This window comes from Orcinus orca, chromosome 1, assembly GCF_937001465.1.
Source record: "Orcinus orca chromosome 1, mOrcOrc1.1, whole genome shotgun sequence".
NCBI classification, from domain to species: domain Eukaryota; kingdom Metazoa; phylum Chordata; class Mammalia; order Artiodactyla; family Delphinidae; genus Orcinus; species Orcinus orca.
The window spans coordinates 131,109,686-131,131,278 of NC_064559.1; the positions used below are offsets into that span (position 1 = coordinate 131,109,686).

Here is a 21,593-nt window from a genome sequence, read left to right on the forward strand (position 1 = left end):
TTCATTAAAAGGCTCAAACATATGGGGCTTCCCTGGTGGCGCAGTGGTTGAGAGTCTGCCTGCCGATGCAGGGGACACGGGTTTGTGTCCCGGTCCGGGAAGATCCCACATGCCGCGGAGCGGCTAGGCCCGTGAGCCATGGCCGCTGAGCCTGTGCGTCCGGAGCCTGTGCTCTGCAACGGGAGAGGCCACAACAGTGAGAGGCCCGCGTACCGCAGAAAAAAAAAAAAAGACGAAAAAAAAAGGCTCAAACATAAATTATCCAGGGCCATATATAAAGCATTCAATAAAGCAATAGATCAAGGTTCTTCATATCTGGTAGAGGTGCATGGTACTTGCTATGGTAGTTCTGGCAGAACTAGACTAAAACAGTGACTCTGAGCATTTATGTTCGTTCTTCTCTGTTCCCCCTTCAGAAAAACTAGACTTCGGTTTTCAAAATTATCTACTTAGATAAATGAATGCGGAAAGATATGATCTAAATCACCATAATTTCAACTGTGTACTACCACAATTTTCTGATAATAGTATTCTCTCTGACTCTATGTGGAGCCAAATCAAATGCAGAGCCTTTTTTTATAGTGGAGATGATATTTCCTGTGTTTTAACTTGTTTAGTTAATCAAATATGGATCGATGTGTTTCTTTCTTTGCTTTACTATTTGAATAGGTTCTACGATAATCAGGATAGGGACTTCCCTGGTGGCGCAGTGGTTAAGAATCCGCCTGCCAATGCAGGGGACACAGGTTCGATCCCTGGTCTGGGAAGATCCCACGTGGTGCGGAGCAAGTGAGCCTGTGCGCCACAACTACCGAGCCTGCGCTTTAGAGCCCATGAGCCACAACTAATGAACCTGCGTGCCACAACTACTGAAGCCCGCGTGCCTAGAGCCCATGCTCCACAACAGTAGAAGCCACGGCAATGAGAAGCCCGCTCACGGCAACAAACAGTAGACCCCGCTCACTGCAACCAGAGAAAGCTGGCACGTAGCAACGAAGACACAACACAGCCAAAAATAAATTAATAAAATAAATTAATTAAAAAAAAAGATAATCAGGATAAGCTAAAGATCTCGTTCTTGAGTTATCTGAAATTGCATTGTAAATGGTGGAATTAATTTTAGTGATGCCGAACCAACCTGTTTGTTTATAGATGAGGAGGAAACAGGCTCAGAGTCACGCAGCTAGTCAGTAGCAGAGCTGAGGTTTAATTCCTGGTCTTATAATCCTGATTCCAGTGCCCTGCCACCTTTAAATAAATTGGGGCATAACTTTTAAAATTTATTAAAGTATAGTCGATTTATAATGTGTTAATTTCTGCTGTACAGCAAAGTGATTCAGATATATATATATATATATATATATTCTTTTTCATATTCTTTTCCATTATGGTTTATTACAGATAATGAATATAGTTCCAGGGCATAGTTTTTAAAGAATCTTCCCAAGTTTAAAGATACAGAATTTCTTAATTATGTTTTCATAGTTTTCAGTCCAGTTCTAACCTCAGATACTTTGGTGACTCTGGGACTTAAAATGTACAGTTCTTTTAAAAAGCTATTATGTCACAAAATAATAGTATATTCCTATTTCTAGCCAAATACTGATTGAGAAAGAGCCTATGACTTTCAAGTTTTTGAAATGACTTAGATTAAAAGTTTAAGATACAGGCAACATGGTCATTTTAATATTATTTAGATAGGTAGTACTGTTCAACAGAGAAGTTGAAAGGTTATTGAACTGAGAGTCTTGAGACCCACATTTTCTACTGGCACCAACTAGCTGTGTGATTTTGGGCAAATGACCTACCTTATTGGGCTTCAGTTTGCTTGTCTGTGAAATAAGGAAGTAAGGCTAGAATTATAACTGTCTCTTTAGTAAATAACTCTCATTACTGCAAAATATGAGAAGTTAGGCAGAGCAGGTTTGTTGTCAGAAGTCTTTGGACATGAAAACGATCTGTGCATTACATTCTTTATCTTGACACTACTAAGCAAGCACAGACTAGCCAACCAGCAATCAATCTCCATCTGTAGAACAGCCACTGTTGTCCATGTATAGAAGTCTGGAGAAGGGCCAGATTTTATTTTTGCCAGAAATATTCTTGGCAAATCTGTATCCCTAGAAATGACTGCTTAATTTTGTGATGCAGTGCATAGTTTAGTGAAAAAGAAAAGGAATGCTGAGCTATTTCATTCTAAATGCTCTCAGAGATAGCTTTTGTTCATTTGTTTCCACACTATGTTTCAAGATGTGTTGAATGGAGGTGAGCCAAAATGAAATGAAAAGAGGAAGGTGAGAAACCATCCACAGTATATGCTAACTCTGGAAATGAATTTGAACTGTGTGAGTTATGTGTGTTTACATATTGGTTGACTAAAAAGGTTGTTTGGGTTTCCATAATATCTTCCAGAAAAAACCCGAACGAACTTTTTGGCCAACCCAATATATTGGAAACTTCAGATATACGTGTATAGTATTAACTGTCTTGCCAGGTTTGTCATTTTAGACATTCTTGTGCTGATTTTTTCATTTTGAACTAGTCCTCTAGCTGTAAATTTTTTTAAACATCTTTATTGCAGTGTAAATTGTTTAAAAAGAACTTCATTATTGGAAAAATTTGTACTTTTTACAGATATTCCAAAACTGCCCCATTATTTTGCCATCTGGAAATAAAGATAAAAGTATTTGAATAAAAAAAAAAAGTATTTGAATAAATTTTCCACCACTTTCTATTTCTTTGTAAAGATCCCAATTAACGACTGGATTTAAAATTAATTTGTTTGGGAAAGTTTATTTTGTGACTGAAAGTTAAATGCTGAAAATTAAATATCTGAATTTCATAAGCTATAAGAATAAATCCTGTTGAAGCTGTATTTATCTAAAATGTCACTGTATGTCACTACTGATCTTCATTTCTTAATTCTTTCAGTCCTTCAGATACGTTTAAAATTCTTTTCTCCTAATCTCCATATCTATTTATTAACAGATCCTAATAACTTTACTTTCATAACATCTCTCAGATTTCACCTTCTGTCCTTATTGCATTGCCCCATCCTAATCCAGGCTGGGCTTAGGTTGCTGCAACAGCCTTCTAAGTAGTCCCCCTGACCTTGGTATTCCCTTTCAAACTGTTCAACTAAGATCCAGATTAATCTTTTTTTTTAAATTAATTTATTTAATTTATTTATTTTTGGCTGTGTTGGGTCTTCGTTGCTGCGCTCAGGCTTTCTCTAGTTGCAGCGAGAGGGGGCTACTTTTCATTGCCGTGTGCGGGCTTCTCATTGAGGTGGCTCCTCTTGTTGCGGAGCACAGGCTCTAGGAGCGTGGGCTTCAGTAGTTGCAGCATGTGGGCTCAGTAGTTGTGGCTCATGGGCTCTAGCAGTTGTGGCACACAGTCTTAGTTGCTCCACGGCATGTGGGATGTTCCCAGACCAGGGCTCGAACCCGTGTCCCCTGCATTCGGCAGGTGGATTCTTAACCACTGTGCCACCAGGGAAGCCCAGATTACTCTTTAGACATCAATTTAACCAGGCTATATATCTGTTTAAAAATCTTAAAACCTCTTAATTCAGTTCTCAATGCTATCAAGCCTTTAAAACCATCTGTATGTGGTCCTTTCTTTTCCATCCAACTGAATTAATTCAGCAAATATTGTTTTGAGCAACTGTGTGCAAGATACTGTGCAAAGGTAAAAATAAAATCTAGCTTCTTGTAGATGTATAATATCAGCATTAATGTTAGCACATCCAGGATTTTTTTCTGTTTAGAAACTTGTTCTACTTCACTCCACTGCACTTAGACTGTTCTTGCTAAGGTTATCAGTGATCTCCTTATTGCCAGATTCATCAGGCATTTTTCAGTCCTAATTGTGCTTTACATGGCATTGGGTGCTGTCAATCTTGCCTGCTTTGTTGACACATTTTCCTTCCTCAGTTTCTAGGTATAGAAACTATTCACATTTTTTATTACTTCTTGGAATTTTTTTTTTAACAAACAGAGTTTTTATTTTGTTGATCTTTATTTTGGGTTATTTTCTATTTTATTAGTTTCTGTATTTATTCTTCCTTTCCTTCTACTTCCTTAGGTTTTTTTTTTTTCAGTTTGTTTTCCTGTTCTTTTCCAACTTCTTAAGATGTATATTTAGCTTTTTAATTTTTATTGAAGTATAGTTGATTTACAATGTTGTGTTAGTTTCTGGTGTACAGCAAAGTGATTCAGTTATATATATATATATGTATATATATATTCTCCTTCATATTCTTTCCCATTATGGTTTATTACAGGATATTGAATATAGTTCCCTGTGCTATACAGTAGGACCTTGTTTATCCATTCTATGTATAATAGTTTACATTTGCTAGTCCCAAATTCCCAATTCATCCCTCCCTCATGCCCCTTCCCCTTGGGAACCACAAGTCTGTTCCCTATGTCTGTGAGTCTGTTTCTGTTTCGTAGATAAGTTCATTTCTGTCATATTTTAGATTCCACATATAAGTGATATCATATGGTATTTGTCTTTCTCTTTCTGACTTATTTCACTTAGTATGATAATTTCTAAGTCCATCTGTGTTGCTGCAAATGGCATTATTTCATTCTTTTTTATGACTGAGTAATATTCCATTGTGTGTATGTACGTATGTATATATGTATGTGTGTGTGTGTGTATATATATATATACCACATCTTTTTTATCCATTCATCTGTTGATAGATATTTAGGTTGCTTCCATGTCTTGGCTATTTTAAATAGTGCTGCTATGAACATTGGGGTGCATGTATCTTTTCTAATTATAATTTTGTCTGGATATGTGCCCAAAAGTGGGATTGCTGGATCATATGGCAGCTCCATTTTTAGTTTTTTAAGGAATCGCCATACTGTTCTCCATAGTGGCTGCACCAATTTACATTCACACCAACAGTGTAGGAGGGTTCCCTTTTCTCCACACCCTCTCCAGCATTTGTTATTTGTAGACTTTTTAATGATGGCCACTCTGACTGGTATAAGGTGATACCTCACTGTAGTTTTGACTTGTATTTCTCTAATAATTAGCGACGTTGAGCATCTTTTCATGTACCTGTTGGCCATCTGTATGTTTTCTTTGGAGAAATGTCTACTTAGGTCTTCTGCCCATTTTTTTATTGGGTTGTTTGTTATTGAGTTGTATGAGCTGTTTGTATATTTTGGAAATTAAGCCCTTGTCGGTCACATCATTTGCAAATATTTTGTCCCATTCTATAGGTTGTCTTTTCATTTTGTTTATGGTTTCCTTTGCTGTGGAAAAGCTTATAAGGTTGATTAGGTCCCATTTGTTAAAAATAGACTTTATTTATTTATTTGGCCATCCCATGTGGCTTGTGGGATTTCAGTTCTCTGATCAGGGATTGAACCCGGACCCTCGGCAGTGAAAGTACAGAGTCCTAACCACTGGACTGCCAGGGAATTCCCCCAAATAGACTATTTTTTTAATAGTTTTAGATTCACAGCAAAATTGATCAGAAAGTACAGAGTTCCAATATATTCCCCACACATACAGCCTCCCCCACTATCAACATCCCCCACCAGAGTGATATATTTGTTACAATTGATGAACCTACATTGACACCTCATTATCACCCAAAGTCTGTAGTTTACATTAGCATTCATTCTTTGTGTTGTACATTCTATGGGTTTGGACAAATATATAATGATAAGTATCCACCACCATTATAGTATCATATAGAGTAGTTTCACTGCCCTAAAGTCCAATGCGTTCCACCTGTTCATCTCTCCCTGTACCCTAATCCTTGGCAACCACTGTTCTTTTTTACTGTCTCCATGGTTCTGCCTTTTCTAGAATGTCATATAGGTGAAATCATATAGTATGTAGCCTTTTCAGATTGTCTTCTTTCACTCAGTGATAGGCATTTGAGGTTCCTCCATGGCTTTTCATGTCCTCATGAAAATGATAGCTCATTTCTTTTTAAGACTGAATAATATTCCCTTGTCTGGATGTACCACAGTGTAGTTATTCGTTCACCTACTGAAGGATATCTTGGTTGCTTCCACGTTTTGGCAACTATGAATAAAGCTGCTATAAACATCTGTATGCAGGTTTTTCTGTGGACTTTTTTTCAGTTAATTTGAGTAAATACCAAGGAGCATGATTGCTGGATTGTATGGTAAGAATATGTTTTATTTTATAAGAAACTGCCAAACGGCCTTCCAAGGTGGCCGTACCATTTTGCATTCCCACCAGCAATAGGAGAATTTTTGTTGCTTCACATCCTTGTCGGTATTTGGTATTGTCAGTGTTTTGAATTTTAGCCATTCTAATAAGTGCATAGTGGTATCTCATTGCTGTTCTAACTTGTAATTTGCTAATGGCATATGATGGAGAGTGTCTTTTCATACGCTTATTTTCCATTTGTATATCTTTTTTGGTGAGGTATCTTTAGATCTTCTGACTATAATTTTCAAACTTCTTTTCTGACCTGTGCCTTTAAGGCTGTGTATTTCCCTGTTAGTGCTTTAGTTGCTTATCAATTTGTATGATTTGAACCCTTCGAGTTTTATTTAGACTTTCTTTATACCTCAGCACTAAAAAAATAGTTCCATGTGTGCTTGAAAATAATATGTAGTTAGCAGTGTTGGGTGAAATGTTCTGTATTAGGTCAAATTTCCTGATCATGTTATATTGTTCAAATCTTTTCCAACCTCACTGATTTGTTTTTTTGGTCTACTTATCCTATCAGTTATTGAGAGAGGTGTTAAACTCTCCCAAAACTATTGTGAATTTGTCTATTTCTCCTTGTAGTTGTGTCATTTTTGCTTTATGTATCTTGAGGTTATATGATTAGGAGCCTATTAATCTAAAAATGCTGATCTTCCTGATGATTTCACATTTTTTCATTAGGAAGTGTCCCTTGAAGTCTCTTTTGGCTGACACTAATATAGCTATATTATCAGCTATGGTCCAGCTCTAGCTATACCAGCTTTCAGTTTTTATTTGCTCAGTGTAACTTTTTCTACTCTTTTACTTTCACCCTTTTTGTATTTTTAAATTACACGAGTCTTAATTAATTTTTTTGTTTCATTTTTATCTAGTCTGAAATTCTTTGTCTTGTTTGTTTGTTTTGTTTTGATTATTTTTTGGCTGTACCACATAGCATGTGGGATCTTAGTTCCCCGACCACGCACTGAACCTGTGCCCCCTACATTGGAAGTGCAGAGTCTTAACTGCTGGACCACCAGGGAAATCCCAAGAAAATCGTTTTCTTTTAACAGCCTGATAATCTTTGTTTTTAACAGGAGCATTTCATTCATTCATATTTCATGTTTACTGATCTGTTTAAGTATATTATTTTGTTTTGTCTCCCTTAGTTTATGTAATGTTACTGTCTTGGTTGTCTTCATACCTGAGGTTTTTTTTTTTTAGGTTTTTTTTTTGTGTGTGTGTGTGGGGGTGTCACTCTCTGTTCACCATTTAAATGCTCATGTTCCCCAGGATCTCATTATTTGCCTTTTGTTTTTTTTACTCTGTGTACTTGTCCTTGGTGACTTTGTTCATACTTACAATTTCAACTACTATTTACTTGTTGAGCTCCAAGCCTGTCTATTCTATTGCTTCCTGGACTTCACCACTTGGAGATCCTATCACTTCCCCAGATTCACCATATCCAAAGGCATACCTTCTTTTACTCTAAAACTGGTCTACTACCTATATTCTCTGGAATATCACTACCATTCCTTTCTCATTATATCCTCATCTATGCTCCCCGCATATTCATTCTCCAGGTCATAGAGCCATCTCCTTTCTAGTCCCAGAGCCACTGCCTTATTTTAGATCTTTATCATAATTTGCCCACTTTGTTACAACAGTCTTCTAAATGGTCTTGCTGAATTTATTCTTACATCACTACATTTTACTTTACATTGCTTGCAGAATGATGAAGGGTTTTATGCAGAACAATGATATCAAATTTGCATTTTAGATATATAACTCTGAAAACTTCTGGTGAATATGGCAGTTATTAAAGATGTCTAATGGCTGTGTCCTTCTATCTCTAGTAGATTCTCTAGACAATGACTTTCTAACTTTTTCAACCATAACCTGTAATAAGAAATACGTTTTGTATGACGAATAAACACACACAAGTAACTGAAGCAAAAGTTTCAGTAATAATACTTAACTTTTCTACTTCCTTTACTGCATTCTGATATTCTCTAGTCTAGGCCATTTCATTTTTTAAAATGCTGGTTAAGGTTCACTAAGTTGATTTAACTGCCTCTAGTTTGAAAAACTATGTTCAAGAGTTTGTCTCTTTCAACACATCCTATACAAAGGAGCAAAGGCAATTTGATGGAGAAAGGATAGTCTTTTCAACAAATGATGCTAGAACAACTGGTTGTCCACATGCAATAAAGTAAATTTAGACACTGACCTGAAATCTTCCACAAAAGTGAACTCAAAATGGGTCATAGACCTGAATGTAAAACAGAAAATTGTAAAACTTCTAAAGGATGACATAGGTGAAGAATCTAGGTGACTTTGGATTTGGCAGTGTGTTTTTAGATTCAACACCAAAAGCACGATCCACGAAAGAAAAAATGGATTAGTTGGACTTCATTAAAATTAAAATTTTCTGCTCTGCAAAAGATACTATTAAGAAAATGAGAAGACAAGCCACAGATTGAGAGAAGATAATTATAAAACACATATCTGGTAAAGGATTAGTATCCAAAATATACAAAGAACTCTTAAACTCAACAATAAAAAAGAAAAATACCCAATTAAAAGTGGACAAAAGGGCTTCCCTGGTGGCGCAGCGGTTGAGAGTCCGCCTGCCGATGCAGGGGACATGGGTTCGTGCCCCGGTCCGGGAAGATCCCACATGCCATGGAGTGGCTAGGTCCGTGAGCCGTGGCCGCTGAGCCTGCGCATCCGGAGCCTGTGCTCCGCAGCAGGAGAGGCCACAACAGTGAGAGACCCATGTACTGCAAAAAAAACAAAACAAAACAAAACAAAAAAAAGTGGACAAAAGAGGTAAAAAGACACCTCATCAAAGAAGATAAACAAATGGCAAATAAGTATATGAAAAGATGCTCCACATCATATACCATTAGGGAAATGCAAATTTAAACGATAATGAAATGCTACTACATACCTATTAGAATGGCTAAAATTCAAAACACTGACAATACCAAATTCTGACAGGGATGTGGAATGACAGGAACTCTCATTCATTGCTTGTAGGAATTAAAATGATACAGCCACTTTGGAAGATTTGACAGTATCTTACAAAGCTAAACATAGCCCCTTACCATATGACTCAGCAATCATACTCCTAGGTATTTACCCAAATTATTGAAAACTTATGTCCACACAAAAACATATACACATATACACAGATGTTTATAGCAGCTTTATTCATAATTGCCGAAACTTGGAAGTAACCAAGATGTCTTTCAGTAACTGTAATTCATCCAAACACTGGAATATTATTCAGCAATAAGAAGGAACGAGCTATCAAGCCACAAAAAGACATGGAGAAAACTTAACTGCATATCGCTACATGAAAGAAGACAGTCTGAAAAGGCCACATACCATGTGATTCCAGCTATATGACGTTCTGGATAAGGCAGACTCTGGAGACAGTAAAAATAAGAGTGGTTGTCAGGGGTTGGAGGTAGGGAAGGAGGCACCAGGGATTTGAAGGACAGTGAGATTATTCTGTATGATACTGTGTGGATACATGACATTATGCATTTGTCAAAACCCATAGAACTGTACAATATAGAGTGAACCCTAATATAAACTATGGACTTTTGTTAATGTGTCAATATTTGTTCATTAATTGTAACAAATGTAGCACACTAATATAAGATATCAATAATAGAGGAAAATGAGAGGAGGGAGGAGAAGGAGTATATGGGAACTGTGTATTTTCTGCTTAATTTTTCTGTAAGTCTAAAATTGCTATAAGAAGTAAATTTATTAATTTTTAAATAAAAGAGTATGTCTCTCCATTCATTTGACGAACATTTGTTAAATACCAACTATGTGCCAAAGAGTGAAGTACTCAAAGTAATAAATTATATAAGACATATATCTTTCAAAGAGTTTATAGTCTAGTGGGGAAAGTAAATCAACAATTGGGGTGATATTTGCTATATCAGAAGTGTGTATAGACTGTTATGGGACCCAGGAAGGGATCACCTTAGTCTGGTTTGGGGAGGGGGAAGAAGTCACAGAAAAGGCTACTCAGAGGTCATGCTTTGTTTGAGATTTTTAGGGTGAGTAGTAGTTGACTAGATAAAAATTTGTGTGTCAGGGAATGAGCACCTTGAGAAGATGATATTCTATTGTCTATCTATATAGACAAAGCAGTACCTGAAAAGGCATAGAGGTAAGAATCAGCATGGTATGAAAAGAAAATTACAAAATTACAAACTTACCTTAGTTATAGGAAAGTTTGCATCTAGGGGTAATGTGAGTCATGAAATTAAGGGGGTAAATAATATCATGAAGGACCCCTGTGTATTAAATGAGCTAGAGTTTGTACTTTATCCTGAAGGCTAAGGAAAGTTACTTAACGTAGGTTTACCTGATATAAGAAGATCCCTCTTGCTTTCTTCTTCAAATACGTAGTAATGCTGGATAAATTATAAACTCTCTTTCCCAGCTATGTAATAAATATATAACAGAGCTTGAAAGCAAGAAAAGAAAATCTACAGATACCAGAAACGAAGAAGAAACTAAACATGAAAGGGAGTTAAAGCCAAGTGGATAGTGAGGAGTGGGAGCTGTAGGGTTTTTTTGGTTTGTTTGTTTGTTTGTTTTGCAGTACGCAGGCCTCTCACCGTTGTGCCCTCTCCCGTTGCGGAGCACAGGCTCCGGACACGCAGGCCCAGCGGCCATGGCTCACGGGCCCAGCCGCTCCGCGGCATGTGGGATCTTCCCGGACCGGGGCACGAACCCGTGTCCCCTGCCTCGGCAGGCAGACTCTCAACCACTGCGCCACCAGGGAAGCCTGGAACTGATCTATGTGTTGAAAGTTGGGAGCCACAAAGGGCTCTTGAGGAAAGGAATACAACAACTACACCTAAGGAAGCAACAAAGCACTTAGAGCTGGGGTTTTAGGCCTTTGGGGAGTCAGAAATAAGGAATAGGGCTAGAGGGAGGAGATGGCCAGTGACCCAAGATTAAGCCATTCAGCTCATGGCATTCTTCTAAACACTGTGCGTGGTTCAACAGTAGTTGTATGTTATTAAAATGTGTTCAGATGAAGTGAAGTCCAGGACTAAGTTTGATGGTTGCACAGTGATAACCTCTTAAGATCTCTTTATCTGGATTTGGAGATTCGAAGCATGTGACTATGCTAGCTGCTGGTTGCATCTCCTGACAGCTTGCAAAGTCAGCCTTCAGATGAAGATGAACCTCTGAAAGGTAGAATGGAGAATCAAAGAAACTGACTCTTGGGGAATAGTGTTGAGATACTGAATCAAAACAACACTGAATATTTCCCACTTCTGATAATGGCATAGTAGATTGCTCATGCTAGGCTTCTGCGTATAATGTGTGCATGCACGACTGTGTAGTGTGTGTGTGTGTGTGTGTGTGTGTGTGTGTGTTCGTGTGTCCTTAAACAACTATTTGAAGGCACTGGAAAGAAACCAAGACAAAAGAGAAACTTAGTTTGAAAGACAGAAAGTCCCTTTGAGGGCATTCCCCAATCTTTGCCTGGTTCCATAGGCAAAGGTCATAGATAACAGGGTTCAGGACTAGCAGAGCAACTGGGAATTTAGGAAGAAAATCATGGAAGGGAAGGAGTTACATAAAAGCCCATAAACCTGGATTTAAAAATTCCCAACTCCTATGTATAGATGGGAAGGCCCCAGGGAATGCAATGCAAAATCAGTACCCAGAAGCTAGAAGAACTGAGAGAGGTTTCAGCAGTTGCTCATGGCAGGGGAAACAGAATTTGAGAACTGAGTCCAGCCAAATTAACTGCCTGCTAGAACAAACACCAATCTTCAGAGGAACATAACAAAATTCAGAGTCTTGACAACATGTACCTAATATATAGTATCTAATAAAAAATCACTACACATATGAAGAAACAAGAAAATGTGGTCATACTCAGGAAGAAAGTAGTCAATAACAAACCATCTCCAGGATGATCCAGATGTTCAAATTAGAAGCCAAGAACTTTAAAGAAGTCATCATAAATATGCTCCAGGACTAAAAGGAAAATATGTGTACAATGATTAAACAGATGAGAAATCTCAACAGAGAAAGAGAAACTATCCTTTAAGTCAAAATTTTAGAACAGAAAAGCACAATAACCAAAATGAAAAATAAACTGGATGAGCTTAATAGCAGACTTGAGATGTCAAGGAAAGAGTCAATTAACTTAAAGACGCAGACATAGAGAATGGACTTGAGGACACAGGGAGGGGGAAGGGTAAGCTGGGACGAAGTGAGAGAGTGGCATGGACATATATACACTACCAAATGTAAAATAGATAGCTAGTGGGAAGCAGCTGCATAGCACAGGGAGATCAGCTCAGTGCTTTGTGTCCACCTAGAGGGGTGGGATAGGGAGGGTGGGAGGGAGACACAAGAGGGAGGAGATATGGATGTATATGTATATGTGTGGCTGATTCACTTTGTTATACAGCAGAAACTAACACACCATTGTAAAGCAATTATACTCCAATAAAGATGTTAAAAAAAAGTCAATTAACTTGAAGACAGATCAATAGAAAATATTCAAGTTGAAGAGCTGATAAAAAAGATTCATAAGGGGACTTCCCTGGTGGCACAGTGGTTAAGACTCCGTGCTCCCAATGCACGGGACCTGGGGTCGATCCCTGGTCAGGGAACTAGATCCCACATGCATGCCGCAACTAAGAAGCCCACGTGCCGCAACTAAGGAGCAGGCAAGAGGCAACTAAGGAGGTTGCCTGCCGCAACTAAGACCTGATGCAACCAAATGAATGAATGAATGAATGATTTTTAAAAAGAGAAAGATTCATGAAAACTAGACAGAGCCTCAGAGACCTCTGGGACAACAGCAATTGGCTAACATAACATGTAATTTGAGTCTCTAAGGGAAAGGAAAGAGAAAATGAGGCCAAAAAAATTGACAAATAATGGTAAATTTGGCAAAAAAAAATCAATTATGGATCCAAAAACCATAGCTAACCCTAAGAAGAATAAATACAAAGATAACCACACCAGGTACATTGTAGTCAAACTGCTGAAATCCTGGTTTTAGCCAGAGAAAAACAACACTTTATATACAAGGGGCCAATCATACAAAATTATAGCTTATTTACACCAGACTTGTGCTATAAGAAATGCTAAAAGAAATTCTTCAGGTTGAAAGGCAATGATACTAGATGGTAACTCATATCTTCAGAAATGGATAAAGTTCAGTAGACATGGTAAAAATGTGGGTAAATTTAAAAGACTATATTTTCTTCTGTTAGTTTCTTTAAAAGACATAGTGGTTAAAGCAAAAATTTTAGCACTGTATTGTGGAGTTTATGTCAATAGGACAAGGAAGTGAGGTATGTAGAATTATGCTGTTACAAGATGGCTATATTTAATGCTCAGTAGTACAACATTAAGTGTAAGTAGATTATATTAAGTTAAAGATGAATGTTTTAATCTCTAAAGCAACCAATAAAACAAAATGCAGGGTTACAACTAAAAGTCAATGGGACCACAGTGAGATACCAGTTTAAACCCACTAAAATAGCTATAATAAAAAAGATGGACAGTAACAAGTGCTGACAAGGATGTGGAGAAATAGGACTTCTCATACATTGCTGGTGGAAATGTAAAATGGTGCAGCTGTTTTGGAAAACAGCTTGGCAGTTCTTAAGTTTAACGTAGAGTATGACTCAGCAGATCCACTCTTAGGTATATACTCAAGGGAAATGAAAATGTACATCCACACAAAACATGTACATGAATATTAATAGCAGCTTATTCATAATAGTCAAAAAGTGGAAACAACCCAAGTGTCCATCAACTGATGAATGGAAAAGTAAAATGTGGTATATCCATTCAATGGAATATTGTTCAGCAATAAAAAGAAATATAGTACTGACACATGCTACAACATGGATGAACCTTGAAATCATTATGAAAAAATGAAAGGATCCAGTCAAAGATGACCACATATTGTATATTAATATTGTATATTCATTTATATGAAATGAATAGGCAAATCTATAGAGATGGGAAGTTGATTAGTAGTTGCTTAGAGCTGAGTGGATGAGGGGGAATGGGGAAGGACACCTCATGGTTATGGAGTTTCTTTTAAGGGGATGAAAATGTTCTAAAATTAGATATCGGTAATGGTTGTGCACCCTGTGAATATATTTTTTTAAAAACATTGAATTGCATACTAATTTAAATGGGTGAATTGTATGATATACGAAATATATTTCAATAAAGCTGTTTTCAAAAAGCCAAGGGAGAAATCAAAATGGAATACTAAAACCTTTTTCTCAGTTAACCCCAAAGGAGGAGCAATAAAACAAGCAAACAAATGAACAGATGACACAATAGAAAACAAGTAGCAAAATGGCAAATCTAAATCCAGCCAAATCAAATGTAAATGTTAGACTAAACCCTGCAATTAAAAGACAGAGATTGTCAAACTGGATAAAAAGCATGACCCAACTATAAGTTGTCTACAAGGCATGCACTTTTAACACAAAGTCACAAGGTTGAAAATAAAAGGATAGGAAAAGATGAAAAGATATGCCATGCAGACATGAATCATTAGAAATTTGGAGTAGATATTTTAATAATGGACCAAAAATAGACTTCAAAACAGGGAGTATTATCAGAGATGGAGACATTTTATAATGATAAAAACCCCAATATAACAGGAAGACATAATTACAAATGTGTATGTGCCTAATAATGTAGCTTTAAAATAGATGAAGCATAAAACTGACAAAACTAAAGGAAAAAGGATTAAATTCCCCAATTGTAGTTGGAGATTTTCACATCCCTTTACAGTAATTAATTGAACAACTAGGTCAAAAATCTGTACAGATATAGAAGATCTGAATAGCACTGTAAACCACCTTGACCTAATTAACATTTATAGAATCTAACACCCAACAATTACAGAATACAGAATCTTTTCAGGTATCCTGGAACTTTTACCAAAATAGACTGTTTATAGGACCATGAAACAAGTTTGAATAAGAGTCAAAAGACTGAAATCTAAGAGGGTATGTTCTCTGATCACAATTGAATTAAATTAGAAATCAATAACAAAAAGATATCTGGAAGATTCCCAAAGATTTAGAAATTAAACAGTATATTTCTGAATAATACATGGATCAAAAGAATATCAAAGGGAAATTGGAAAATATTTTCATGTAAATGATAATGAAAAACAAACATGAGCATTGGTGAGATGTAGTGAAAGCATTGCTTAGCAGAAAATGTATAGCTTTAATTGTTCATACAGGTGTACCTTGGGGATATTATGGGTTCGATTCCAAACCATTGCAATAAAGTGAATACTGCAGTAAATCGAATTATACGAATATTTTGCTTTCCCAGTGCATATAAGTTATGTTTACACTATACTTAGGCTATTAAGTGCGCAACAGCATCATGTCTAAAAAATATATACATACCTTATCTTTAAAAGACTTTATTGACCAAAAATGCTAACCATCTTGCCTTCAGCGAGTTGTCACTGATCACCATAACAAATATAATAATAATGAAAAAGTTTTAAATATTGTGAGAATTACCAAAATGTGACACAGATATACAAAGTAAGCAAATGCTGTTGGAAAAATGGTGCTAATAGACTTGCTTGACACAGGGTTGCCACAAACCTTCAATCTGTAAAAAATGCAGTATCCGTGAAGTGCAGTAAAACAAGATATGCCTATATTAGAAAGAAGGAATGGTTAAAATTTATTTTGTATATTTCCGGAAGCTAGAAAAACATAAGCAAAGTAAAACCAAGAAGAAGAAAATTAAGAAAATAGCAAGTATCAATTAAATAGAAAACAGACAACAGAAAAAATTAACAAAGCCAGGGCTTCCCTGGTGGTGCAGTGGTTAAGAATCCACCTTCCAATGCAAGGGACACGGGTTTGAGCACTGGTCCAGACAGATCCCACATGCTGCCAAGCAACTAAGCCCATGCGCTGCAACTACTGAGCCTGCCCTCTAGATACCGCAAGCCACAACTACTGAGCCCGCATGCCACAACTACTGAAGCCCGCACGCTTGGAGCCTGTGCTCCACAACAAGAGAAGCCACTGCAATGAGAAGCCCGTGCACAGCAACGAAGAGTAGCCCCCACTCGCCCCAACTAGAGAAAGCCTGCATGCAGCAACTAAGGCCCAACGCAGCCAAAAATAAATAAATAAAAATAAATACATTTTTAAAAAAATTAACAAAGCCAAATGAATTCTTTCAAAAGATCAATAAGATTGAAAAACCCCTAGAAAAACACAAGTTATCAGTATTGGAAAAGAAAGAGGGAGTATCATCATAGATCCATAAACTTTAAAGAATAATAAAGGAATTCTAAAAACAACTTTTACCAATAAATTTGACAACTTAGTGAAATAGAAAAATTCCTGGAAAAATACAACTTGCCCAAACTGACACAAAATGAACTAAAAAGTCTGAATAGGCCTGTCGAAGACTCTGTGAAAGAAACTGAATTTGTAGTAAAAAAGATGCCTCCAAAGAAAACTCCAGGCCCAGAGAATATCACTGGTAAATTATATCAAATATTATGGAAGAAACTAAGCCTTACAAACTCTTTCAGAAAATAAAGGAAGAAAACGTTTTCAACTAATTTTATGAGACCAGTATAATCATGAGACTAAAACATAGTACAGATATTATAAAAAATAAAAATAAAAAAATCTCTTAAAACATAGACATAAAACTGTCTAATAAAATATTAGCAAATTGAACCCAGGAATGTATATAAGGATTAACACAGCATGACCAAGTAGGTTTTATCCCAGGAATGTAAACTGGTTTTGTATTTGAAAATACACATAATTACCATAACAACAGAATAAGGAAAAAAACATATGATCATCTCAATAGATGCAGAAAAAACATTTGACAAAATTCAGCATAAATACTTGATACATGGATCTGGAATTAGGGAATTTCCTCAACCTGATAAAGGATATCAACAAAATAACCTTCAGCTAATGTAATTCTAAATGGTAAACCACTGGGAATTCCCTGGCGGTCCAGTGGTTAGGAATCTGTGCTTCCATTGCAGGGGGCACTGGTTCGATCCCTGGTCGGGCAACTAAGATCCCACAAGCCGAGTGGCCTGGACAAAAAAAAAATAAAGTCAAAAAAGTTGAAGACAAATTTAAAAAATAAAATAAAATAAAATAAATGATAAACCACTGAACACTTTCCTCTTAAGACTAGGAACAAGGCAAAAGTACCACTCTTACAATTTCTACTCAACATTTTCCTGACTGTCCTTGCTAATGCAGTAAGGTAAGGAAAGGTCAAAGGAATAAAGATTGGAAAAGAAGAAGTAAAAACTGTTCCTATACACAGATAATTTATATAGTAGAAAATGAATCGTCAAAAAACTTATTATTATCAATAAGTGAATTTAGGGACTTCCCTGGCAGTCCAGAGGTTAAGACTTTGCCTTCCAATACAGGGGGTGCAGGTTTGATCCCTATGGGTAGCTAAGATCCCACATGCCTCATCACCAAAAACCCAAAACATAAAACAGAAGCAATATTGTAACAAATTCAATAAGGACTTTAAAATTGGTCCACATCAAAAAAAAAAAGTGAATTTAGCTTAGCATTGTCTTAAGGTACAAGGCCAATAAAAATATTAATTGTATTTTTACATATATATGAGATTTAAAAACCAATTATATTTTAATAGTATCAAAAATAAAATACTTAATAAATTTAACACTCACAGCTCTACACTGAAAAGAACAAAATACTGCTCAAGAAATTAAAGATGTAACTACATGAAGATACATAATTTTCATGGATTGGAAGCCTTGAAATTGTTGACATATCACTTCTTCTAAATGAATCTATAGGTGCAATGCAATGCCAATCATAATCCCAGCTGATTTGTAAATAAAAACAGATCAGCTAATTCTCAAATTTATATGGAAATGCTAAGGACCTAGGATAGCCAAAACAATGTTGAAAAAGAACAAAACTGGAGGGTTTATTCTCATCAAGGCTTAGTTATAAAGTGACAATGATCGATATACCGTGGTATTGGTATAAGGGTAGACACATAAAGAAATAGAAATAGGGTTCCAGAAATATACACACATATCTAAAGTCAATTGATTTTTGATGAAAGCACCAAAACAATTTAATGGAAAAAAGAAACTTTAAGAAATGGTGTTGGAACAACTGGCTATCTAAAAAAAAAATTAACCTCAATCCCTACATTACACCATGCACAAAAATTAATTCAAGGTGGATCAGAGACCCAAGTGTAAAAGTTAAAACTATAAAGGCTTTAGGGAGTTTCCTGGTGGCCTAGTGGTTAGGATTTTGGGGTTTCACTGCAGAGGGCCCAGGTTCAATCCCTGGTCAGGGAACTAAGATCCCACAAGCCATGCATGGCCAAAAGAAAAAAAAAAAAAAAGCAAAACAACTATAAAGCCTTTAGAAGAAAATATAGGAGAATTTTTTTTTTTGAAACCTGAAAGTCAGACAAAATTTTCTAAGGCATAGAAAGCAAAAACATTAAAACAAACATCAATACATTAAACTTCATCAAAATTAAAAACTTCTGCCCATCAAAACATGCAGTTAAGGAAATGAACGTGGAACCCACAGGCAGAGTTCAGAATTGGAGGGGAGTCACAAAACATGTATCTGACAGAAAACTGGTACCAAGAATATGAAATAAATTACTCCCAAAACTCAATAAATGACACTCACCCCCAAAGACTTAAAAGACCTAAACAAACACTTCACAAAAGAAGATATTATATGAATGGCTAATAAAAATACAAAACACCATTAATCATCAAGGAAATGCAAATTAAAACACAATGAGATACTTCCTATTCCCTAGAATACCTAAAATAGTAAGGCTGAAAATACCATATGTTGGCAAGAATGTGGAACAACTGGAATGTTCATACACTGTGGATGGAAATTTTTTTGGCAATTTCTTAGAAAGTTAAACATATACCTACCCTTTAAATCAGTAATTCTACTTCTGTATATTCATACAGGAGTAATGGAAACATACTCCACAAAAAGACTTGTGCAAGAGTGTTCATAGCACTTTTACTCAATGTACAAAACTAATAACCCACGTATACATAAATGGGAGAATAAACAATTGTGGTTATATGCATACAATAGCATACTGCTCACCAAAAAAAGGAGTGTACTATTGATCTATGCAACAAATGGATGAATCTCATACACATAATGCTGTGTGAAAGAAACCAGACATTGAAAAGCATATGCTGAATGATTTCATTTATATAAGATTGTAGAAGAGGCAAAACTAATCTCCACTGGAAAAAATATTGGAACAGAGGTAGCCTGGGGCTAGCAGTGGGAAGCTATGGGTTGACTGGGAAGAAACGCGAGAGGACTTTCTGGGGAAACAGAAGTGTTCTATGCTTAAATTCAATGTGGGTTATAAATGTGTGGCCATTTGGTAAAATTTTACAGTGAAGATTTGTGCACTTCTATTTATATAAATGTTATCTGAGAACTTCCATTACAAAAATAACAATCAAGTAGGGGTAGGGAGAAGGTGGAGGCATCCATGATACAAGAATGGCAGAATCTTAAAGTGTTGAAGCTGGGTGCTGAGTACATAGGGGTTCATTGTACCATTCTGTTTACTTTGTACAGATTTGAAATTTTCCATAATAAAAAGTTTTGCTTTTTTTTTAAACTGGATGCCCACCATACTACAGAACTTTCAAGTTATTTGAGCCCATAAATTTTATTTCGGTCAAAACCAATTAGAGATGGATTTTCTATTACTCATAGTCAAAAACATCTCAAATAATACACTGAAGATTGTAGTGATTGGTTTTTTTAAAAAATATTCTATCATTTCTGCATAACAATAAGCCTAGTAGTTGGATCTTATCTCAATTTAGCAGATGGAGACCTGTTAGACACCGGGAATTAGATAGAAGTTGTACTCAACTGTACTGCTGTAGATTGGAGCAGGGGAATCCACTAGCACATACATTGACAGAATGGGGCCAGTGACAGTCCACACATTCTGTTTGTTCTCAAACAGCAGGTCTAGATGTCCTTCTCATCCTCAAATGAGAGGTCACATAACAATATGGGACTTATAAAACTTTTAGAACAAGGGAAAGGGAACATCATCACAGAGATTTAAAGGAAGAGCAACTCTGAAAATTATATTTTATAAGAATTATAAGAAATTTTAAAACTTTTCTGTATCCTTTGTTGATGCAAGAAGAAAAGGCTTCTATGGAACTGAAGCATAAAAACAAAAGGAACAAATAGGCTGAGCTGAAAACAGGGCAAAAAGGATGGATAGATGTAAGTAAACAACATGCAGTAGCAGAATTAAAATACAAATTGGAGACGGTAAAAAGTAGGATTCACACTGAGGTGTACTGAGGTAATTATGTGGAAAACACATTTGCGAAATGTCCTGGGAAATCAGAGGGATAAATAAAAGAGATTGAAAACTGTGGGAGGATGGTAGCTGTTGATGACATCAAACGTCAGAAGGTGAGCCAAAGTTTTCAAGGGAAAAGGCTGTGACTAGGCAGTCTTGTATCCAGCTGCATTTTGTTTTGTTAATGAGGGTAACAGACATTCATGTGTGCCGGGGTTCAAAACTATGCCAACAGTACATATAACCTTCTTGAAAAACAAAACATTGAGTTGACTGAAAAACAAATCAAAATGAAGAACTTAAGGGCAGAATATATGTTACGAAAGTGGCAGACTTCCTAAAGGACTACCAGTAAGCAGAAGGCAGTCACAAGCTCTTGGTGGAATCCTCATCCTACCAAACCACTCTGATGGAACTGAGCACACTGATGAATCTGCAGGAATGTGTGTCGTGTGCTATCTGGACTAAACTTAAAAGCAAACAGTTTCCTTATGAGTTGTTATTCCCCCTGGACAAAATTGTGTAATTGGGCACAAAAAACTCATCTGGAAATCATCTCGCTCAGGCACTGTTTACCACAAGATTCAGAAGCTCAAATAAGAGCAAAGTACAATAATGTTTAAAAAGAAGAAAAGAATAACTTCTCAGAAAAAAAGACTGAAAGGAAATACTTCAAAATGTTAAGTAAATTAACACAACATTGTAAATCAACTATACTTCAATTTTAAAAAGCTAAATAAATTAAATGATTACTACAAACCTATATGATTTTTAATCTTTGACTTTCTTGTATTTTTTAGTTTTTGAAATTAGCACGTATTATTTTTCAGTTAAAAAAAGAAAGAAAAATTGATGAAAATGCTGTTACTAGCGAAAAAAAGCATACAAAATAGTGGAACAAGAAAGAGCCAAAAACAATTAAGACTTCATTAAACAGTTAAACCGGA

General features: G+C 36.2%; 1 protein-coding gene and 1 long non-coding RNA gene across 2 annotated transcripts in view; both read left to right on the plus strand.

The window, feature by feature from the left end:
- DIPK1A (divergent protein kinase domain 1A) overlaps positions 1-21,593 on the plus strand; it is a 119,368-nt gene that overhangs the window by 34,440 nt on the left and 63,335 nt on the right. The window lies entirely within an intron of this gene.
- LOC125965327 (uncharacterized) overlaps positions 1-21,593 on the plus strand; it is a 50,870-nt gene that overhangs the window by 25,531 nt on the left and 3,746 nt on the right. The window lies entirely within an intron of this gene.